This window comes from Eublepharis macularius, chromosome 13, assembly GCF_028583425.1.
Source record: "Eublepharis macularius isolate TG4126 chromosome 13, MPM_Emac_v1.0, whole genome shotgun sequence".
Lineage (NCBI taxonomy): Eukaryota > Metazoa > Chordata > Lepidosauria > Squamata > Eublepharidae > Eublepharis > Eublepharis macularius.
This window is the reverse complement of record NC_072802.1, coordinates 1,941,734-1,965,241: the sequence shown is the minus strand read 5'-3', so window position 1 is coordinate 1,965,241 and position 23,508 is coordinate 1,941,734.

The window sequence follows — 23,508 nt, the reverse complement described above, 5'->3', positions numbered from 1 at the left end:
CATTGTGGGCCAATCATCAACACACCAGGCCCCGACTTGTGAAGGGCCATGCCCTGACCAGCCAAGATCTTTACCACACAGTGAATGGTCAAAGTGAGGTGGAGGTCTGCACCTCTGCTTCAGCCAACAGGTCACTCCTTACCTGGACACTGCAAGTCTGTGTGAGCCTGCTACAGAGGGGACCATGCCCAGTGATCCAAGGTCATTACCATGTGTTGAATGACAATGTGAGGTGGAGGACCGCACCTCCCCTCAAGCCATCAGGCCAGTTTGACTAAGCCAAGCTAATTCCCAACTGGTGTCCTCTTGGCTCGATTGGCCACCAACACAATACTGCACTGAGTCAGCGGATGAGGGGCCTCAGCATCCTACGGCAATACACTGGACCTACAAAAAGCCATGATCAGTAAGACATTCTAAAACACCTGCCTTGGGCTCAAATTTGAACAAGCACTGTTGGATGGCACTGAACAACCTACTGGATAATGGCCTGAGGGTCCATGGTTGTGCCCTAGAGGCTGCCCAGTCCAAAACTGAGTACTGAAAGAGAGCTGCCAGATCATTTTGGGAACTGCTGTCCCCTAAACGCCAGGGCGGGAGTGGTGAGGAAGTGTCCTGTATGTCAGAACAGTGGCCACATCCCATCATAGAGTTTCCCCTTACTACCCGAGGGGAGGAGCCCCGGGCATACCCTAACCCCTCCTAGGGCCAAATGGCCTCTCCAACTGCACTGTCTTTGACTCATTTGACATTGGATCCTGTAAGATCTATGTCATCAGTCATAAAGTCTCCTTGTGACCCATCCATGAGGGATTAGGCTATAACAAGGCCGAACAGACAAAGGAAACGGAGTCGTATCAAAGCCAGAAGGCACACTAAACCCAAACCGCCGTGCTCACTCTGCATAAATCAGCATCTGGCATGATTGAGCTCATCAATTAGCAACAGGCCTCCCCTTCATACAATGGCTCAGAGGAGTCCGGGAAACTCCCATATATTGAGGTCCTCCCGCATGCCACCTGTAATTCTAAACCTGAGATGAGGAACTGTGGTATAATCATGGCCTTGTTTCAGACATGGGCAGGTGTTACTTGCCCCCTAAGGAAAAGAGCTGGCTTCAACAAGGGTGAAACCTAAGACAGAGCACCCAATTGGCAGAACCATGCCTATGTTGGAGTGCCCCCTGGATGACAACCCAACAGCAAAGAGTCTTCTGATGGGGCTGAGAGGATGCAAAATGGCAACTCAGCATTGCTGTTGGCCCTTCCGCACCATGGAGGAGTGGGGGATTAAATTCAGTTCTCCAACTTAGAGTCTTGCTGCTCTTAACCACTATATCAAACTTGCTGTAAGCAGAGTAAAATGCCAGGGGGCAAGGAGACGGGGACTGACCCACAAGGACCCATGGCCAAGCTTACCCCAGGCAGGGCCATATGGGCCTGCCCTCGTTGACCACTGGCTACCTGCCGTAGATACCAGCCCAGTCTTCCCTGACCAAAACCGGTACCTGACATCACTTTCACCCCACAGCCATGCAATCTATGGTCTGGGATTCACTTCCTATGCCACCAACAGCCCCCGTTACCCTCATTAACAGGTGATTGCACCTTCACTGTACTAGCCCAGGTTCCAACAACCATATCCATGTCAGCTTCTACTGTTACCTCTCAAGAGGCGGTGTGCCAGACTCGTCACCACCAGGGGCAGGGGCGATCCACCTCGGCCAGATGGACCCGATTTCATCATTCAGGTCCACTGCCACCGTCCTAGGACCAAATTATAGCAGACTAGCCCATTTCAGCTACCGCCTGTCACTTACTCTAATCTGGTAGAAAGGTCAGATAACTTCTTTAGACTTCTGTGCCCTGCATGACAGCTGTGCAGGTTTCTGCAGTCCCCCCCAGAAGATTGCCCATGCGGCCTCCTTCTTGAGGACCTGGCCTTTCCTGGGCAACTGGATGTACCTTCGGGTCCTCACTGACCCTTGGACTCAGAAGATGGGGAAACTCACCTCAGGGTCTCCTTTTTGTGGGGCACATACTTGCACCCCCTTTCTTTTGGTGGGCTTTATTGGTAGCCTCATGTCATGCCTTTACGGCAACGCACAAAGCCTGCCACCCAATAACTGTGATGATTGTCTTTTCATATCAATTTGTTAAGTTTATAAATTAAATGCTATTCAACAATCAAGCCATTGCCACTAAATGGTTCATTTCTGCTCACCCCTTCAGTGCTTCTCTTTATTTGCACAGAAACCCAAATCTTGCTAGAGCAGATGCAATAAAAACATACACCCCCAGGTGGCTTCAGTAAGACAGCCTGATAGCAGTTTTTTAGGTCTGAAAAGCAGTAAAATTGTGCAGGAAAAAACAGAGGGGGAGCTTAACATACGAAGCAAACCACGACTCAGATGGCGGCCATCCCTGAGGCCTCCAGCAAGGCCTTTGCTGTTCCTGCTGGATGTACTCCCCCCAACAAAGTAAAAACAATGTGTGTGTGGGGGGGGGAGGTTGTTATAGAATCCTGCCTAGGCCAGAGGCCTGCTGGGACCGGGTCTCATTCTGCCCAGCTACAAGCCCTTAAATAGATTCCTTGCCCAAAACGGTCACCACTGGTGAACGGCTTGGACAATTGGGGGGCAGTGCCACCCACTAGCTTACCTGCTTGTTTCCCAAGTTCTGCCTACCCTGTGCAGAGCCAAGCAAATAGGTTCCTCCACCAATACTTGGATGCAGCCCCCCCTCCCCCGGCTGGCTCTGAGGTCTATGAGCCACTCCTTCAATACCTCCTGTGCGCTAAAAGGTCCACCCTCCACCTCTGTGAGCAGGTAAAGTGGGCACCAAGCACTGCTGCAGCTGCATGCCACCAGCCCGAAATGCAGAAGGCACCAGCTTCTGTGAGGCCCACTCTGTCACTGTGATACTACCACCACTTCATCCACTGGGCAAAGCTGCAAGTGAGAAGCTTGCCTTGCCACTGAGGAGAGGCAGTGTCGACCTGCTACTGTCTGGCCATCTCTCCCATGCTTGGGGAAGCAGGAGCTCCAAAACTTGTGCCCTGCTTCAGCCGAGCATGCAGAGCAACTGCCAACCGGGAGGGTGGAGCTGCCTTCTAAAGCCTCTGGCTCTGCCCCCCCAGCCAAATCTCAGTATGCCTGGGAAATGTCTGTGCCTCGTCCTCCTTTTGCACAGGCAAAGTATGACCCCCAGCTCAAGCTGCTGCGCAGCATCCAGGAGAGCCACATTATTGACTGGACAGCTCCCCTGCCAGGCCCTGGCCCCAATATGCTCAGGCACCACCCTTTGAGCTGACAGGACAATCTCCAACTTTACCTATTTCTGGATCCACCTGGTGACCTTGAGAGAATCACATGAGATACGTCCTCTGTACAATAGAAACAGGAAAAAAACTATGAATCCAAGAAAGAGTTTAGATAGCAAAAACAAAGTTCATCTATGGGAAACACACAGTAGATTTTTAAATCAAGATGGATAGCTGTGTTAGTCTGTCCGTAGAAGTAGAAAAGACATAGAGTCCAGCAGCACCTATAAGACAAACAAAATTTGTGGTAGGGTATGAGCTTTCGTGAGCCACAGCTCACTTCTTCATTGTGAGCTGTGACTCACGAAAACTCATACCCTACCGCAAAGTTTGTTAGTCTTACAGATGATTAAAGTTCACCTCTGCTGCAGGGGTGGGCAATCTTTAAAGCAATGAGGGGTGCAGACTTCAAAAATTTGCACTACACAATATTGAGGTGTCACTTTCAATTTCAAACCCTGAAATAGGGTTACCAACTTCCCAGTGGAAATAGAATACGGAGAGAATTATAGAAAAAAGCGAAGACAAAATATATAAGCCATGAGAAACTAACTACATAGACATTACCATATAAATATCATATTTTTGTATAACAAAAAAATTTAATACATATTTCCAAAGTGTAAAGTTATGCAATTTTAAGGTGCTATGTTCAAAAGTGCAAAGTCAATATATCCAGCTCAAACAGCATATATAAACTGCAGTTCTGTTGCAGGCGTAAGTTGTCAAATGCTGGCAGCCTGAGGGCTGGGCCTGGGTGCTATGACCATCTGTTTCAGTTGTGTTGTGCTGTAAGCTGTTTCTTCATTCTGACGGGATGCGAATCTGTTTGTTCCTGAATTTCTCTCCTAGACTATACTTGCTCCTAGCCTCTGAGAAAGGAGCCCACATAACCTTGAAACCCTGTGTGTCCTCCCCTGCATAGATGTTTTCCAGCGGAACTGGTCAGCCTCTAGGGAAGGGGTGGGGGGGAACGCTAGCCTGTGAATGATATTTGTTCTTGATACTTGCTGTACCTCATTCCTGACAAAGAATCCAGTAAGATCCTGACACTAAGAACTTTTAAATAAAGCTCTATTAACCCAGTGGAGTCTTGGAAAGTCCCTTGGCAGATCCTTACAGTTTGTCAGGAATCCCTTTTCAACCTCTGACTCCTGAGCCTGAGCAAATGTCGAATCCTGCTACCTGAGCTATGGCTGGACCAGGAGTGGATATCAGGGCTGCAGGGCTGCCAGGGGATGAATTTGGACCTAAAGGCCCAGCAGATAAACGTGGGCCCAGTGTGGATATGTTGGTGGGAGCTGTAGCCGGGGCCACAGCTGGGACTGGAGCAAGACCCTGCACCAGTTTCCTCCTGCGGAGGACAGATTACAGAGCCTGGATGGCAGGTACCCCACAGGGATGGGCCCTCGAGTGGCCTCAGTCACGTGGGAGATGGGCATTGGAGGAGCCGATTGTTTAGACAGAGTTTGATCATGGGAAGAATGTTCACTGGCGTGGGGGAAGAGGATGACAAAAACCTGGAGGAGGGGAGTGTTAGGAGCAGCTGCTGCAGATGAAGAGCAACAGCTCCAGACTGAGATGGGGGAGCTGAGATGTGACATGCACACATTCATGAGAAATATCCAATACATGCTGCAGGCGGCCTTACAGCCAGAGCAGCCAGGTGATCCCGCTGACCAGCAACTGTTCATCTCTCCTCCAGATGGGCAAGGAGCCCCAGCGCCTCCAGATGGACAAGGACTCCCCAGGCAGTTGGTCAGTCCACCAGACAGACAGGTACCATTGGGGCTGCCTGCACAACCTGTTTGCCCGGGCCCAGCGCTTCTGCCCCAGCAGCTATGGGGGCAGCGAAAACTAGAAGCCTGCTTTGAAGGAGAACCAGAGGAGCTAGGGTACTTCCTAGCGCAAATGACAGAGTTCAGGAGCAAGCAGGGAGACAAGCTGAGGGGGGCTGGACTGCTTCACTCAGCTGAGAGGGAGAGGAGACTGAAACAATGGCAATGTTTAAAATGTAGTGGAGTCAGCCACTTTGCAGCAGAGTGCCCTAGTGGAAGGGAGGTGCCGCCGGAGACAAAACTGGTGTTCACCTGGAGTATGCCAAGCTGTCCCACGTGGAGAGGGGCAGCACATCCAGCCAGCGAGGAGGCGGCAGCGGCAGGAGCGAGCAGAGAGCTGGAGAACTCAGGAGTTGGCACCGCCTCCAGCAGTAGTGAGGGGGAGGAAGTCCTGCTGGCGGGAAAAGGCAGAGTCCTGCTGTGAAAGGCACCAGCCGGCAGGTCGAAGAGGTGAGGCCACGAGGAGCTTTGTTTTTTATCCCCATCACCCTAGTGCATCCGAGACGGGGAGCCCACATCAGGTTTCAAGCCCTGATTGATTCTGGATGAAGTCGAGATCTGCTCTCCCCTGCCCTAGCCCCAGGTTTGGGACTGGATCTGCTTAAGCTACCAGAGCCACTCCAGTTTGAGCAAATGGATGGGTCTCCAATGAAGGGAACCCCATGTGCATGAGTTAGCCCCGGTGGGAATGGGAAACCATTGGGAGGAAAGAACTGTTGTTATCAGTCCCACTGCAAAGTTCCAGGTGATGTTGGGAGTCAGATGGCTCTGTGACCACCACCCGTATGTATGGTGGAAGGCAGGTCTCCTTCGCTTCCCTGTGGAAGAGTGCCAGGGACACATGGGGAATCCTCAGTAGGGTGCCACCCCACCTTTCATGCCAGAGACTGTGTGCTTAACAAGGGAGGAGATTGAAGTATCCCGTATGAATAACAGGACTTAAAGCAAGTTTTTGAGGAGGAGAAAGCTAACGAACTCCCCCCACACCACCCTACTGACTGTGCCGTTGAGTTAATTCCTGAAATTAATAATGCATATTGAGCTTCCAAATGAAGCATGAGCTGAAATGCAGAGCAACTTTGTTGTTCCAACAGGAAGTTGGCTTGTGAGCCTTTCAGAAGTTCTTCAAGGTTAATGCCACTTAAATAAATATACAAGAGAAAAAAACCAATACGGTATTCAATATTACAATTTGTGAAACAATAAATACTATAAATAGTCACAGCCATTAATAATTTGTACTGTATATATTTTATTTCAATTTCATTCTCTGGCAATACGCCAGAATACTAGTTTCCTTTATTCATAAAGACACTTCCTGCTATCTCCAATAGGGGCTTACAATTTAAAGAGACTTTAACAAAGACATATAACCGTGCAACAATTCACAAAAAAACTGAGAAATCAATATGCATGTGTTAGTGGTCAGACTTGCCCTCATGATATAATGAATGCTTATGAATATAGACTATCATAAACCCCTCTCCTCAAGTGTTTAAAATACAGACAAGCTGCCTGGCTAGGCAGGAAATGGAAAAGTATTGGAATGTGAAAGGTGAAGTAAGACTAACTCTCATTCCCTCGCCCCAGAGGTGTGCAAAACCATAGAACAATGGAAATCTCCAGAAGTACTTGAGTGAATCCATTCATACACCCTGCCAATCCTACCCTTACTCACCCTCCTGTTATAGCCTCACCCATCCAGCCATCGTGGGTCATCAATAATCTTTTTACACCTATAGTTCCTTTCAGGAAGGCACATTCAAACCTTCCCAGCCCTATTGTCCCACCCTGGAGACAGTTTCCCAATTCTTTGTGTTTCCCAGAGACAACCATAAAGTGATTGTTTTGGGGCAGAAAATCTGAGGCAGCACTGTGTCAGGGTATGCACCACAGTATAATTGGACTATCCATTGCCTCATTCTTTGTGTTGCTTTGAACCCACTCACGCACCCTTTGACTATATGTACATGTCCCTCACCCCCTTCTTACCATGAAGTGCTAGTCATTGAAGCTGCTGTTCCTCAGATGCCCTCTATCTTCTGGAATTGGTAAATATAACCCAACTCTGCAACTCTCTCCAACTTTCTTCGCTGTTTTCCTAGTTAGCCCTATATGTGCGCTGTGTGTTTTGTGGGAAATTGATCTTTAGTATTTTAAATACAAACTCCTTTTGATTGAACTTCTGCCTGTTTATTGAAAGGGTTCTCTAGAGGAAGGGATACACAGGCGCAAAATATCCCTAAGTTACCCGCCTCTTGCTGCCTCTCTTGCACATTAATTCCCCCAACTCACAAGGAGACCTTCCCATTGGATAATGCATGTTGAGGCCATACAGAACAACAGCTTTTAATTTAAAGGTCCAGTATGCCTCCTATTTGCAAAGCTCCTTTTGCAAGTCATAACTTTGGAATCCCTTGACCACAGACAAAACTGACATCATTCTCCTGATGTTTGGCCTTGATGAAGTGTGAGGCCATTGGTGCTTCTGTGAGCTTACACTTTATTCTGGACCAATATTCCATTATCCTAACAATCGGCCAAGATGCAGGATGTGTTGGAGTGGGAAGCCCCAAAAACCTCCAACATGCAGCCCTGGTATTGTTCCGGAAGAAAAAGGATGGGGGCTTAAGACTGTGTCCTGATTACAGAGGGATCAATGCTGTTTCCATGCCCCATGCTTACCCACTCCCCCTCATCAGAGACGTGTTGGGGATTGTTGCCAAAGGGAACATTTTTACTAAGTTGGACTTAAGAGATGCTTACTTCAGAGTCCGCATCAAGGAGGGGGATGAGTGGAAACTGCCTTCAATACTCCCCTCGGGTAATTTGAGTATTTAGTAATGCTGTTTGGGTTCCAGGGAGTGCTGAACCTGATCAACGAGGTACTACACAGGTTCTTGTACAAAGTGTTGGTAGTTTTGTCGAAGGCTTTCACGGCCGGAGAACGATGGTTGTTGTGGGTTTTCCGGGCTGTATTGCCGTGGTCTTGGCATTGTAGTTCCTGACGTTTCGCCAGCAGGTGTGGCTGGCATCCAGTTTCCAGAACTGGAAACTGGATGCCAGCCACAGCTGCTGGCGAAACGTCAGGAACTACAATGCCAAGACCACGGCAATACAGCCCGGAAAACCCACAACAACCATGTTGGTAGTTTATCTGGATGAAGTTTTGATCTACATGGATGCTATGAAGAGCAAATGAAACTGGTCAGAGAAGTGTTGAGCACTCTTTATAGGAATAAACTGTATGCTAAATTGTCCCAAGTCTGAGTTCCATAAGGAGGAAGTGGACTTTCTAGGCTATCAGGTCTCCTCAAAGGGCTTGGAGATGGACCTGGCCAAGGTGCAGGATGTGTTGGAGTGGGAAGCCCCAAAAACCAGATGGCAGCTTCAATTGTTCCTGGGCTTTATGAACTTTTACAGACCATTCATAAAGAATTTTGCCCAGACTGCCCCGCCGTTAATTGATCCACTAAAAACTGAAAGAAAGGGGGCCAAAAGGAGTGAAGCCGAGTGCTAAACCGGCCTGGTCTACTGAGTGTCGGGAAGCGTTTGACAGGTTAAAAACCCTGTTTGCATCAGAACCCATCCTGGGTCACCCCGATGAAAACAGAAAGTTCATTGTGCAGGTGGATGCCAGTGATACTGCAATGGGGGGAGTGATATTACAGGAGGGGGAAGATGGGAGGCTTCACCCCTGTACTTATGTCTCCTGCAAGTTTGCAGAAATGGAGAAACACTGGTCTGTGTGGGACAAGGAAGCAGCAGCCATTAAGTTAGCCCTGTTGACTTGGAGACACTGGCTTGAGGGGGCAAAGGGACTGTTTGAAGTGTGGACAGACTACAAGAACTTGGAAGCCTCCAGACCACCCTGACGGTTGGGCATGAAACAGCTCCAGTGGGTGGAGTTCTTTTCAAAGTTTCAATTTACACTCAAACACCTCTCCGGGACACCAAATTTCCTAGCAGACACTCTGTCCCACCTCCACAACATGAGAGCCAATGGGAGGAGATTGTAGACACGATGTTCATACCAGCACAGCTAGGAGTGGCTGATGAAAGGCCCGCAAACTCCTTTTAACCCTGCCTAAACCCTGGTTAGAAAATGTCAAGGAGGAGCTGAGAAAAGAAGGGAGGCAGGCTCCCAAGATCCTCTCATGGAAGAGAAGGATGGATGCTGGTACAAAGATGGCAAACTATACATACCGGAAAGCCTTCGTGGGGAAGTGCTAGGAAAATGTCATTATGATAAACTGGCTGGTCATTTCGGGCTCATCAAGACATTAAATTTAGTTCAGAGACCATTTTGGTGGCTAGGGATGCGGAAAGACATTTCTCAATACGTGATGACTTGCCCAATCTGCTTAATGGGGAAAAACGGGGGTGGGGGGAGAACCTCTGGAACTATTGCAACCACTGGAAACCCCTTCCAGACCCTGCTCTATGGTTTCTATGGACTTTATTACTAACCTTCCTCCCAGCAAGGGGAAGACTGTGATTCTGGTGGTGGAGGATTTATTTTCAAAGCAAGCCCACTTTGTGCTATGTTCTAAGCTGCCCAAAGCAAAGAAGCTGGCTACCCTGTTTATGCAAAATGTGGTGTGACTGCACTCTTTTCCTGAAACGGTGAACTCGGATAGAGGAAGTCTATTTGTTGCCAAGTTTTGGCAGGAACTTCTGAAAGTAACTGGAATTGAGCAAGAGCTTAGCTCCTCCTAACACTGATGGACAGTTAGAATGCACTAATCAGATCTTGAAACAGTTCCTGAGGTGCTACATTAACCATCAACAAGATGATTGAATAGACTACCTGCTGTATACAGAATATTACTAGTCAGTCAATCAGAGTTTATTGTCTATAGCCATAAGCTTTCACAAATTTTCCACACATCATGTCAACTAATAAACAGTTAAACTGAAACTCAGTTCTCAGAAACTCAATCCACAAGACATACTTGTCAGTTTTGATGTTGTATCCCTGTTTACCAAGCTTCCAGTAAAAGACACTATTGCACTTATTAATCAGTTTTTCCCAGAGGATGTAACAGCCTTATTCCACCATTGTCTGACAACCAGTTACTTCCAATGGGACAACGAATTCTATGAACAGATGGATGGGATGGCCATGGGGAGCCCTCTCAGCCCAGTTATAGCAAACTTCTACATGGAACATTTTGAAAAAACAGCTCTAGAATCAGCACCCCACAAACCTAGTGTATGGTTCCGGTTTGTGGATAATACATTTATCATTTGGAGCCATGGGGAGGAAGAATTGATGGGGTTTTTGAGTCATCTCAACAACATCCACCGGAACATACAATTCACAATGGAGAAAGAAATCGAGGGAAAACTCCCATTTCTGGATACCTTGGTCATCCGCAAAGCAAACTTTCAGTTAGGTCACAAGGTCTACAGGAAACCAACTCACACTGATCGGTACTTACACAAAAACTCCAATCACCACCCCCGACAGAAAAGAGGCATAATGAAAACATTAGTGGATCGTGCAAGACGGATATGTGAGCCGCACTTTCTCAATGAGGAAATTAATCATCTAAACCACGCACTTCAGGCAAATGGCTACTCCAGAAATGAAATCCGAAGAGCAATCAAACCCAGGATGAAGCAAACAACCAAGGAAAAACAGTCTCCTACAGGAAAAGTGTTTTTGCCATATATCAAAGGAATTACTGATCAGATGGGAAAGCTTATGAAAAAGCATAACCTTCAAGCAGTATTCAGACCCACCAGAAAAATACAACAGATGCTACAATCAGCAAAAGACAGTAGAGACCCCCTCACCTCTGCAGGAGTATACCGTATACCCTGCAGCTGTGGACAAGTTTACATCGGGACCACAAAGCGTAGCATCCAGACAAGAATAAAAGAACATGAAAGACACTGCAGACTTGGACAACCTGAAAAATCAGCAGTGGCTGAACATAGCCTAACTCAAACAGGGCACAGTATCTTATTCCAGGACACCAAAAGACTGGACAACACTTCCAACTACTTTGTCAGACTGCACAGGGAAGCCATTGAAATTCACAAGCATAAGCAAAACTTCAACAGGAAAAAAGAAACCTTAAGAATGAACAGAGCATGGTTTCCAGTCCTGAAAAACACCAGGCTAACAAAACACTCTATACTCGACAATAGCCCTGCAGAGAAGATTAGCACATCAAGCACCAATCCATATGCAAAAGAACCTCCTCAGGATACAGTGAAGCCTCCCGACATTAGCATTCCACACCCTGGGAAACTCTTACAGGATGACTCAGCTCAACCCCACTCCTCCTGAGTAGATACAAATGACCTGCCAACATCTTTTCCACACTGTGACACTGAGAGATCTCTGTCTTTTGGTGCTACACCTCTGAAGATGCCAGCCACAGCTGCTGGCGAAACGTCAGGAACTACAATGCCAAGACCACGGCAATACAGCCCGGAAAACCCACAACAACCATAATAAACAGTTAACTTCCAGTATCAGTAAAAACTTCCAGTAAAAGGTTAATTAAAACAGTACAGTATACCAAACTATCCCAAGAGTCCCGAAACAGCCTCAGTCAGTACCACCTTAGATTTTATCTTCTTGGCTGCAAGTGCAAACTGAGAGACTCTGTAAGACACATGATTATCTGTGTCAGATAACAAGAACACAATTACTATAACAACAGCATTCACAGCTCTATTGGAACATCCCCCTTCCAAGTAATGCAAAGGTTCCAGGGCAAACCAATGCTATGTTGGAGGATAAATCCCCGGGAGGGGAAGGAGATTTGAGGAAATGGTGGACTAAAATAACTGATCAATGGGAACTGGTGAAACAGTTGAAAAAGGCTGAGCAGGACGATAAGATCCAGGCGGATAAGAAATGTTCCACCCCCTGAGAGCTGAAACCTGGCGACACAGTGCATATGTCGACTAGGAACTTTAGGGGAGAACAACCAAGCAAGAATCTAGGTTGGAAGTATTTAGGACCTTTCAGGCTGACCAGATTAATTAAAGATTTAACAGTGCAGTTAAATCTTTAATGCAGCCTAAAACATGTTCATCCACTGTTTCATTTCAGGCTTCTGAAGAAGGACCCTGGACCAGACGAGCAGCATCAAGAGCCAGTGGCTCCTCTGCCTATCATGGTTGGGGGCCAACCACACCATGAGGTTGAGCAGATATTGGACTCTAAGTGGAAGAGACGCACATTGTTTTACCTGGGCCGTCGTCACACGGGCGTTTATTCCGTCAAATTTCCATTATGTGGCGCTATTGTTCCTATCGGCGCCATGATGCAATCTTTTGTCAAATACCGTCTCCTCCCGCTTCGAGTTGTTCACACCGTAGCGCTCTGTGCCGTCATTTTGAACGGGCACAGAAAAAACTCCTCCCCCCTTTTTTTATTTTTTTTTCCGCTTTATTGCGTTATAACGACATTACATCGTTATAACCAAACGTTAGCCCAACCCCAAAAGAGCAGGATAGGTTGGCCAAGTTTTCCCGCCCTGGAAGCAGCTTGAACATTGGCTAAGATTGTTTTTCTTCCTAATTTGAACATCCATAAATATACTCTTGTTCTGAGAAAAGCCCCTGTTTGACGTGATCCCCATCGCCGAAGACTCAACCATGGCTCCACCGAGTGAACTTGTAGTTCTGGTGGCCCAACTGGTTGTTTTGATGGTTCAGAGCACGTTCACTCTGTGCCATGCACACCTGTGATCCCTCCGTCGGAGGCGAAGGGCAGCGGAAAGACTTTTTCGGTCTATGCTGCTCGAGCAGCATAGAAAGAACACTCTTTCATTGCTTTGTATTTTTATAATATTATGACGTTATAGCGATATAAGGACGTTTTTTTTAAAAAAAAAGGAGCTCGCTGCAGGAGAGCGCGAAAGGGCGTCTGGGATAACGGGTCAAGATAAGAAAGGGAAAATTCCGTCATTATGGGATAGAAATCGATGACGGATGGTCACACGGAAGCAGATTATAGCGCGAAAATTGAGACCAGAGGAGAAATCTCAGACTCGCAACAGTGCCAGAATAAGGTGGGAATTTTGCGGTAGATTGCGCAATTTTCGCGCTAATTTTAAGCCCGTGTGACGACGGCCCTGGTTCAATGGAAACATTTTGTTAAAAGTCAAGCAGAATGAGTCAAATATACTCATGTTAATGCTGATAAATTGGTGAAAGCATTTCACTAGAAATACCCGGACAAACCGGGCGTAAGTTAAGTTTGGGGGTGGGGATAGGATGTCAAGGTCATGGCTCCCGCCATAAGCCAAGCTTCATGGTCAGTCCCTGCCATGTTTTAGACTTAATGTTAACTGTTATGTTGGGGGTTGATATTCATTGACAGGCTGTGTAAAATCCTGTGTGTAAAAGATTCCGTTAGCTGACACTGCTCCTTATCTGCAGGCAGGCAAAAAGACTATGTTGAACTTTCACCAAGAAAAGATCTAAAAAAACATTCTCTTAGCTTGCTTTCCTATAGCTCTCTACTGTAGCTAGATTCCTTCCTATTCACTGTGGATAAACTCATTGTAGATAGAAGGAGGGAATGGGACTGTGCTTAAATGTCTATATATTCTGGGTATTGAGAACCAGACTTTATTCCTAACAAAGAATGTTTTGGGATGCTGAACTGAGAATCATCAATAATTCTTTAACTTATGCAGTCTTGGACTCTTGCAGTGAAGTTATTGAGATTCAACTGGCAGATCCTTACACAGGGCCCCGAAAGGTTACAAAAATCTGGTATCACATGGGCTCTTGAATATATATCCATGGTTAATTCCATCAGAACAATTGTCCCGAAGTATTGGGATTTGATTAGTGATATCCCGGGGAGTGAGACCCACCCCTTTGTGGGATTAAGAAGAATTAGAAACCTTAGGGGCCTGTTGGTGCATTCGGATATTAGCATACAATTACCATTGGCACAATAAACCTTACCAGTTGGACATTTTTTGTTGTGGTAAATGGAAGGTCTGCCCCCATGTATTAGAGGGATGGGAATTTGTACCTGTACATGGAAGAGCTGGCTGATGTTGGGAGATGATTCTCGAGCTGTAACTTCCACATGGCACTGGAACTTCATTTTCTGATGATGCAGGACCGTGCGCACCCATTTAAACCATGTGCCTCCTGGTTGGAGTACGTATGGTCAGCTGGTCCCTCATACCTTCCCCCCTACCTGCCAGATAAACTGTGGCAGGGGACTGGCAGCCCTACCCTTTAGACTCTCTCTAGGTGACAAATGAATAAATAGGAGGCTGCCCTGTCAATCAACACCCCTAAGTCCTATAGTTAATATTCCTTTGAGCAGAAGAAACAGGAAGTACTGTGGTCCAGAAACCCCAGAAAATAGATCTTAATCAGCTTATGCAGATAAAGTCTTTTGGTAAGGCAGGACAGAGTGCAGGTATGACAAGGAGGGAGAGAAACTGTGGGTCTGGGGGGAGGAGGGGGCTGGGAGGAAAATTAAAATGGGCTCATAAGATAAGGTGGCAACAGGGATGCAATCAGAATATCGTGTTGAATCTGTGAAATGAAACAGACCCGCTAAACGGCAGCCAAGAAGAGAACCTTGACAATGCTGGTGCTAATGAACTGTAGCCAACATCTTTAATCTGTTCCCAGGCCACGCAGTACAAGGCTCTGGAGAACTGTGACACTTGACTGGAGCCATCAGATTCTTCAAGCTCACACAAAAGCCTGTAGATTCTGGAAAATGTGTACAGCACAGTGTCACCAGGACCTCATGCATATCGCTTTAAGAGGGTGCTTCTGTGAAGGCAAGGGAGGAAGTAAAGTTCACAGTGCTAAATTATTGGCCTAAACGTAAGTCTGAATGCAAGTGCTCAGCCTTTAGTTATCTCTTGGGTCTCACAATCAGAAATGACTTTGTCTTCTTTGCTTTCTTTTTAATGAAAGAATGAATGCATGCCTGAAAGTCCAATGGGAGGGAACTATCAACCCACTCTGAGGGCCAGGAGAGCTGCACATAGGCCCTGTGCCACTGCCAGCCCAACTGAGTTTAAAAGCGGTGCAGGGATGGGGCAGGGCTGCTGCAGGTAGGGCAGCTCTGGCTGGAATCGGATAAAAAGGCAGGCCCAGTGGGGAGAAAGGCAGGCAGGCTGCACGGAAAGAAGGCTGCCAAGGACAGGGCGGAGGAAGACTGACTGGCAGGCAGATTACTCAAGGGAAGAGCAGAGACAGCCCTCAAGGAGGGAAAGGCAGCAGGAAGCAACGCCAGGCAGGGCTGATCCCTGGGTGAGGTGGGGTCAGCCGGCAGGCTCCAAACTGAGGGAAGGGGCTGCAGCCCTTTTTAGCTGTGTGCAAAGGGAATCATTGAGGGGCTCATCATGACAGCTGCTGATGAGGATAGGCAAAGGGGGAACCCTGTGTGATGGGTGCTCCTGCCCCCTGAAGCGCCACTACTCCCAAATGTGACTCCCACCGAGAATGTTGCCTCTGCACAAAGAACCGGCGGCATGGATAAACTTTCCGTGAAGAAAGAATCATCAGGATATGTTAATGGCGCCTTCCTGCCTATCGATGAGAATAAATGTGCAAAAGTTGACAGTGCAAAAATAATGCTTCAGGGCATTCTACACATTTCCTGAGTCTACCTACTGTGCAGTAGAGATGCCATGAATTTCTCAGCAAATCTGTTGGGCAGCCAAAATTGCCTTGTTCAATACTCACTATTAGATTGTGAACCAATCAGGGAGACGTTTGAGATTCTATCAAGCAATCAAACAGCTGTGGAACACTACATCCACAGCTGCCTGTCTGTCAGAAGCTGATTCCCAGATGATCAGGAGATCAGCTAGGGGTCAGGTTCTGATCTACCTTCCTTCCCAGCAATATACCTACACAGCGAAATTGCAAAAGAGAGTGTAGAAAGAGCTTGTTCATTTTTACTCCTCCCCTCCCCCCGCCAAGTGGGCAGTGACAGAAGCAATGCTTAGTTTGTTTCCCTCCTTTTCTCTGCAGCCCAAGTTGACAGCTCAGGATGGGGAGAAAGAAGGGAATCAGCTGTGTTTCTGGTCACACCTTCAAAAAAGAAATTTGCTACATCTCAGCAAAGTTTTCCTTCTCATCTCAACAAAAAATGGGAGACTGGAAGAACCTGACTTCCTGTTGGTCAGCTGAGTATCAAATCTTGATTCCCTGATTCCCTCACCCCTCAAAAAATGCTGGTTACAGAGCAAAATATCCACAGCAGAGAAAAAGAAACTGACTCCCAGTTGGTTTCAGCTTCTGATGGCTGTGAATACACATGAACAGGTTGCAAATATCCAAACAGTCCATCAATTAATTATAGACTTGATCACTACTGGCAAATGGGAAGTGAGCCAAACTGGCAGGTGCTTGAGCATTCCTACTGAGCATGTTCAATAGTAGCTGCAAAGCAGAAGGAACCTCCGACAGTCTAGCTACTGTGCAACTGCAAAGCTCCTTGGCATGGTGCTCAAGTTGGCACTGAAAAGCAAAGGGAATCTGAGTGATCTAAGGTTTGGCTTGATGCGTGATGGTGGCTGTCAAAAACAGGGTTGCCTGCTAACCACGTTTGCTCCATGAAGTGCTTCGTGTTCTTCATTCAGACACCCTACTTTGTCATCAAGTCTCCTAAAAAAAAGGTAAGTGCCCCTATATTTATAAGAGCCAGTATGCAGAGACCCACTCGATTCTCTGAAAGAAATTTTTTATCGGATGTGAACCTTCCAAACTTCCATCAAAGTATAATAAAAAGTTCCCCCTCCCCCCCTCAGTTTTCTTCAACTTTCATTTTGTGAGAGTTCCGGTGACTTGGGGGGGGGGGGGAGATACAGTGGCACAGCCCCTCCGGTTTGGGCAAATGAATGTGCTCTGCGTTTCAGCGTTTTGCCTCGTTCGTAGCTTGACTGCTGTGGTGTGACTCCGAGGAGGCAATTGAAAATACTGATCAGAAGGTACCCAGGAGAGATGCTGAGGAGATACATGTCATCTATGACCCCCCCTCCCCCAACAATGGCTTTACCTTATCAAGCCGAGCAGAGGACCATCCGGCATCTCTGTCATGCTTGGGGACTTTATTTATTTATTTAACTTCTATACTGCCACTCCACAACGTTTAGTGCTCGAGTTTTACAGCACACACACAATACAATACAATATTAAAATAATATAAATACAAACATCAAACTGATGATAAAATATTAAAATACAAATACAAACATTCAGACCCTTACATCTCAAAGAACAGCATCATCACTGTATCTTACTCATGCCCGTTGTCTATAAAAAAATCTATCGTTGTGGACTTGCTCTAGAAGAACGGAGGAGAAAATTGCAGATAAACGGGATCTGGCATTAGACACAGCTTTTAATGTTCAAGAAAATACAATGAAGCAAATCCACAGGAGACTTCCCGTTACAGACCCCACAATGCAAAAAAGGAATCCCCCTGAGTAACTGGGGGGAGTTCAAACAAAGCTAAACATTTTTTCCCTTAATGTATAAGTATATGAATGCACATATTGATAAGAAAGCAAGCGAGTGTGTTTTGAGAACCATAGTTTTGAAATGCTATCTTAGAAACAATTTTTATTAATTTAAAATAATGAAATGGAACCCTTAAAAAGGAGAAATGATTTGAGTAATAGAATCCACAGGGAAATAGGCAGGAACGTGCAGGCCGTGGCCACCCACAGCAAAACCTGCAGAGTTTCTCTCCTTCCCCCAACACACACACATGTACACATGCAAACACACACACACACACACACACACACCAGCCAAAAAGGATTTTAGAAAACAACCCAGGAGCATTAGAATGGTGTGGAATGGGCAGGGGGGAGTGGGATGTGTGAGAGAATGAGTGGAATGAGGCTTCAGAGGCTGTGAGTGCCTGATAAATGATGTCAGGGGCCACAAGGTTACTCCAAAGGCCACAAGCCATTGCCATTTTGTGTTGCCGTAGTGACAGCCAGGGTCTTGCAAACTTGACAAGTTCAGGCTGCTTGTGAGCTCTTCACTCACCATGGCCATCAATTCCAATTCATGACGAGGAGAGGCATGTAATTTGCCTATTGTACAGCTACAAGGATAATTGGCAGCAGTATTCCAGCGGCTGGACTTAGATGGTGAGTGAGCCAATACGAAGGGAGGTGGGAATGAAAACGGAGGAAAGTCCTTCTGATTTTTAAAGGAACGTGCCCCCCTCCCCCACATTCAAATAATCCTGGAATACTTTTAGTAATCCAATACAGTGCCAGAGCTCCTTGTCCATAGCTGTACCTCTGCTCTGTAAAAAGGGAACATATGGAAAAAATATTAGAGAGGCACAGATATATATTTCATACGTTTCACAGCCCATGTGTATAAATCAAGACAGTTTCATATGGGGATTAGTTCAAAGCTGACTAACTGGGCTAAAGTGTTATGTTTACAACGCATACTTAACTGTTGTGTGATTTAAATGTAATTTGATATACTCTGCTATTTTAAATATTTTCCAATTGTCCCTTCTTCGTGGATGCTGCTGTCTACATTATATATAATTTGTGGTTACAATTTCATACACCTGGATGAGTTGTAATGTCATTTAAATTATGTGTTAACTCATATTTAATCAATAGCCATTCAGAAACAGCATTTCTAAGGGATTAATGCCCTGTGGCAAAAGCATGGCAAAGGACATCATGCTTCTGACTGACGTGTGGCTCATGCAGACATTCCTTTCTGCTGGACACATTTTTCCTTGAAAAGACAAATGGGAAATGAGCATAACAGACATATGTATTTAAAAAACCCTAATAAAACCCTAGTCAGAGATGGAATCCTTAATCTGCACAGGGATTTGCCAGAAAATTTCACTCCCTACTATTCAGATTATTGGGTATCATCTCTCAATGTCCCTGTTTATGACGGAACAAAACGTGGGTTGTTTGGAGGTTGCCTAAGGTTGACTGCAAAGGTGAGAACAGTCCCAAGCTATCAAGCCATACTTGGACAAGCTAAGATCACATACCCCCCCCCCCTTTCCAGGTGCCCTTGGAGCTCTGAGAACGGGTTGCAGGGCAAATCCCAGCAAATACTTGCTCACAGCCCCAGCTTGGGAAAGACTTTCCAGCCCTCCTAAAATTATGAGAATACACTTGCTCAGGTGTCTCCAGCTAATCTGATCCTCTCCACTATTCCAGGACTTGGTCTGACATGGCAGCGTAAATGGCACCTCTGCAACATGTCAAATGCCAAAACCCAGACTGTTCTTAGCCACAGCTGTTGCTTGTAGGTCACTTCACCTTCCTTGGCTTTAGCTGAGTGGAATGCAAAAGATGCCACCCCATCCTTGCTGCTTCAATTTAGGCACGTTCCTACCACAGAAACTGATTAGCCAACCTGCTGGATGCTAGAAAGACTCAGAAGTGCTGTCATAAAATGGTGTAATTTCCACAGCTTACTATTTATATAGTCAACCGATTTGATCATGCAGCATTAAAATAATAACAACAACATTTGATTTATATACCACCCTTCAGGACAACTTAATGCCCACTCAGAGTGGTTTGCAAAGTTTGTTATTATCCCCACAACAAACACCCTGTGAGGTGGGTGGGGCTGAGAGAGCTCTGAGAGAGCTGTGACTGGCCCAAGGTCACCCAGCTGGCTTCAAGTGGAGGAGTGGGGAATGAAACCCGGCTCTCCAGATTAGAGTCCCGGACCCACACTCTTAACCACTACACCAAACTGGCTCCATAGTCACTGAGAAGCTGTGGCATAATTATGATTGCTAATATTCTACTTTTCAGTGTACAAAGAACCTCCATTTCCAGTGCAGGCAATTGGTTCTTGCCCCAGCTAAGATCAGTTTTCACCCTGCATCACATTCCAGCAAGGGGCATTCTCTGTGGAAGTGTCCTATCTGACTGCAGGTGTAGCCTGACAGTCCTCATGGCTGGGTCACAGGATTCCCCCACTTTTCCTGGACCTTCCAGTGGTTCATCTTTACATGAAGGCTGTTGTTCAGTTGCTCTTCCACCTTCTCCATCTTCTCCACTCTGTAAGGCCAGTGGAGGCCTCCAGTTTCACTGGAAGTAGCAGTGGGGCCCTTCATTTTTCAGCAGCAATGGTGTCCGGGGTCTGAGGCACAGCCCCAGGCCTTGCCAGGAGGAAGCAATCGGAGGCAGCCGGGAGACAGCTGTCCTGCCACCCCAGCTGGCAACCAGGGCCAGAACCTGCCTACACCAGGGGAAAGGGGCAAAGGTCCAAAGCCTCAGAGGGCTAGAAGGGGCAGGGAGAGGCCAGCTAGGCCCACCCTCCAGGGGGAGGATAGGGGGCTAAGCAGAGCAGAAGGAGAGGGCAAAGGCAGGGAGAATAGGGACCCAGCAGCAGCCCAAACAGAGCCCTTACCAGCCAAGGAGGAGAAGCAGTCACAACAGCTCAGAGCCACGCCCCAGCCTACACCTCAGCTAGAAGACAGTAACCTGGCTCAGGAGATGCCAAGAGCAAAGCCCCTCCAGGTGTAGCTGCTGGAGGCACTCTGTTGGAAAGGCTGGGCAGCCAGCCAAGGGGCCACAGCTGGGCCTGCCTTCAGCAACCAGCTCAGCCAGAGAGGCCTGGCAGCCAGCCAACAAGACACAGCTGTTGCTGGTCTAGGCAGCCAAACCAGCTACCCCAGCTGCAATGGCTTGAGGCAGCCCAGAACAATGCTGGGAGGCCAAGGAGGGGTGTGGCCTGGCAGGTGGAGCCAGCAAGGAGGGTGGGGTGGAGAGAGAAAGCCCTATAAAGGATGGCTCAGAAAAGCACTGGGGTGGTGGGTTTAAGTAGGAGTAATGGAGTGAGAGAAGAGGCGAGAGCAAAGGCAAGGAGGAGAGTGGATGGTGGAGATCAAAGGGGGTGAGTGGTGCAGGTTGAGCAGGCCACGGAGTGGACTGAGAGGGAGTCTGGGTGATGTATACCGTCCCTCCTTCCAGAAAGCAGGGTCCTGCAGCATCCCTGGCACCCCTTTGATGTCAGGAGCAGACCGCCCGGCACCCCACCCAGTGGCTACCGCTGCAAGCCCTGACAAATGGTAGCACAGTAGTTCTCCAGCAATTGTGTGGCATCTGGTAGGCTACCCAAGTTGCTCTGCAGGACTCATGATCTTCTGCTGGCAGAATCAGTAATGCTTGTTTGGATGTAACATGATGCCAGGCAGGCTGGTTGACTGTTTGTTAAAAGCTTCAACTCTAGAAAAAGGAGGAGTTGCAGGTGCAACCCCCCCCCCCATCTTCCTTCCCTCCCCCGGGATCCTCTACTTCCTGAAGCCAAGATCAGCCTATTCCTATCAGCCTCTTCTTCTTCTTTTTTTTAAAGCCAGCCTAAAGGGAAGGCTCTTCCCTTCAGTATTTTGGCTCCTTCCTACCCTGCTTTAGTCCCATCTCTAGCCTCCTCTCTGGCAGGAGGGAACTCCAGATCCCTGTCAATCATTTGAATGATATCTGTGTTGTTGGGCCCTAGCTTGGTAGTCAATGGGGTTCTCATCATAACTAGAGCATGGGCACCTAGCCAGGGAATTGCCTGGCCCTCCAGTGGATAAACCCCTCTCTTGGCAGGAGGCAGGGTTATCCCTACCCCTTGACTCACCAAATCAGATCAGACATTCGTAAGCATTGATAAAGAAGGAACCAGCCATCACTGTACATGAAAGAGAACAGCTTATTCAGTGTGCTGAGATCTATAAACATCTTTAATTCAAAGATTAAAAAGCTGCATGCTCTCCCCTCTCCCACTACTATTTCACTAAACACAACACTTTAGTTCTATTAGAGAGAGAAAATGAGCAATATTTGCAAAAGTCATGACTAAGCATCAGTTCCTATCAATGTAAAGGCTTAGACTTTGGAGGCCACAAGTGCCTAAATACCTGAAGCACCAGAGCTGGGTGTAAACAAGATGTGAAGCAATGGGAGCAGAAGAGGAGGGTTTTTTCCTTGCCTTCACCACCACCTCATGGACCTCAATATGGTCTAAAGCACACTGTCAGATTCAGTTCCTTTTCCGCCAATGCTATTCTAGACATCTCCTTGCCATCTGCAAGTCACCTGGCTCCATGGTAAACAAAGGTTCAGAGCTGAGCCTCAGGGGCTGGACAGATTGATGGGGGGGAGTGTCTGAAAGACAGAAATTAAAAGGGAAAAAATAGATTTTTGAGCTGAGATGTGCTGTTTTGGTGTTTCTGTGTGCCTTCTTACAGTATCAGTGACTTGGTGACTCATCTTATAGCCTGTTCACATTAGATGCTACTGATTGTTCAGGCATTACATGATCCTCTGTAGGGTTGTTTAAAGGATGCATCTGGCTGTAGTTGTGCCAAAAGGGGGCCAAAAAAGAGGCAGGTCATTTTAAAAACTGGGCCGTGACCACAGGGGGTCCATGTCTCTTATCTGGTGATTAAGATGATTTGTTTTACATACTGAGCAAGGACAAAAAACAGCTGCAAGTTGCAACGCGGATTTTTTTTACATCCACAAGGCACAACCTGGCGTTTATTCTAAAGGTATTGTGCCAAAACAAAGCAGCTTGGCATAGTTCCCAAGATGATCTTCAAATAAAACCAGGAGTTCACCTTGTGAGAGGGGGGAGATATAATTAAATATTCCCGACAACCCTCGTGATGGGGCAATATCCCTTCACTCACCAAGTGCAGGATGTACCACCATATAGCAGAGGCAACAGAAGAATCCAGTGTGAAGTAAAATCATGTAAGAAGAAAAATAGAAACTTCATTTAATAAATATTTACAGTAAAATAAACAACGAACTGTGAGAGAAACATAGGCTGATCCTGCACTGGGCAGGGGGTTGGACTAGATGGTCTGTATGGCCCCTTCCAACTCTATGATTCTATGATATTCATGGCCTATACAGAGGAGAGAGAGGCAGTTAGCAACAGACATCTTAACTGACACAGAAGGAATCTTCACTCCCTGCACGGAGGGACCAGTTCCATAGCATTTATTTATTTTATTTTATTTTATTTTATTTTATTTTTAATCCGCCCTCCCCGCAAGCGGGCTCAGGGCGAGGTACAACATCGATTAAAATACAACTTATTGTATTTTACAGATAAACAGACACTATACAGAAACTATGCAAAGTATCAAGCGCCTTCTCCACCTGCAAGCACTCTTGACTCTTTCAATTCAGATTAGGCCACAGTGTCTTATTCCAGCAATCCCCTTCTCACTGTGCCTCATTTGAATTGACCAAATTTAATTCATTACGCAGTATTTCAAAATTGTCTTTACTTAGAGGCTTTGTTAAGACATCAGCAATCATTTGTAATGTCAGGCAATACTCCATTTCAATAAACCCTTTCCGACACA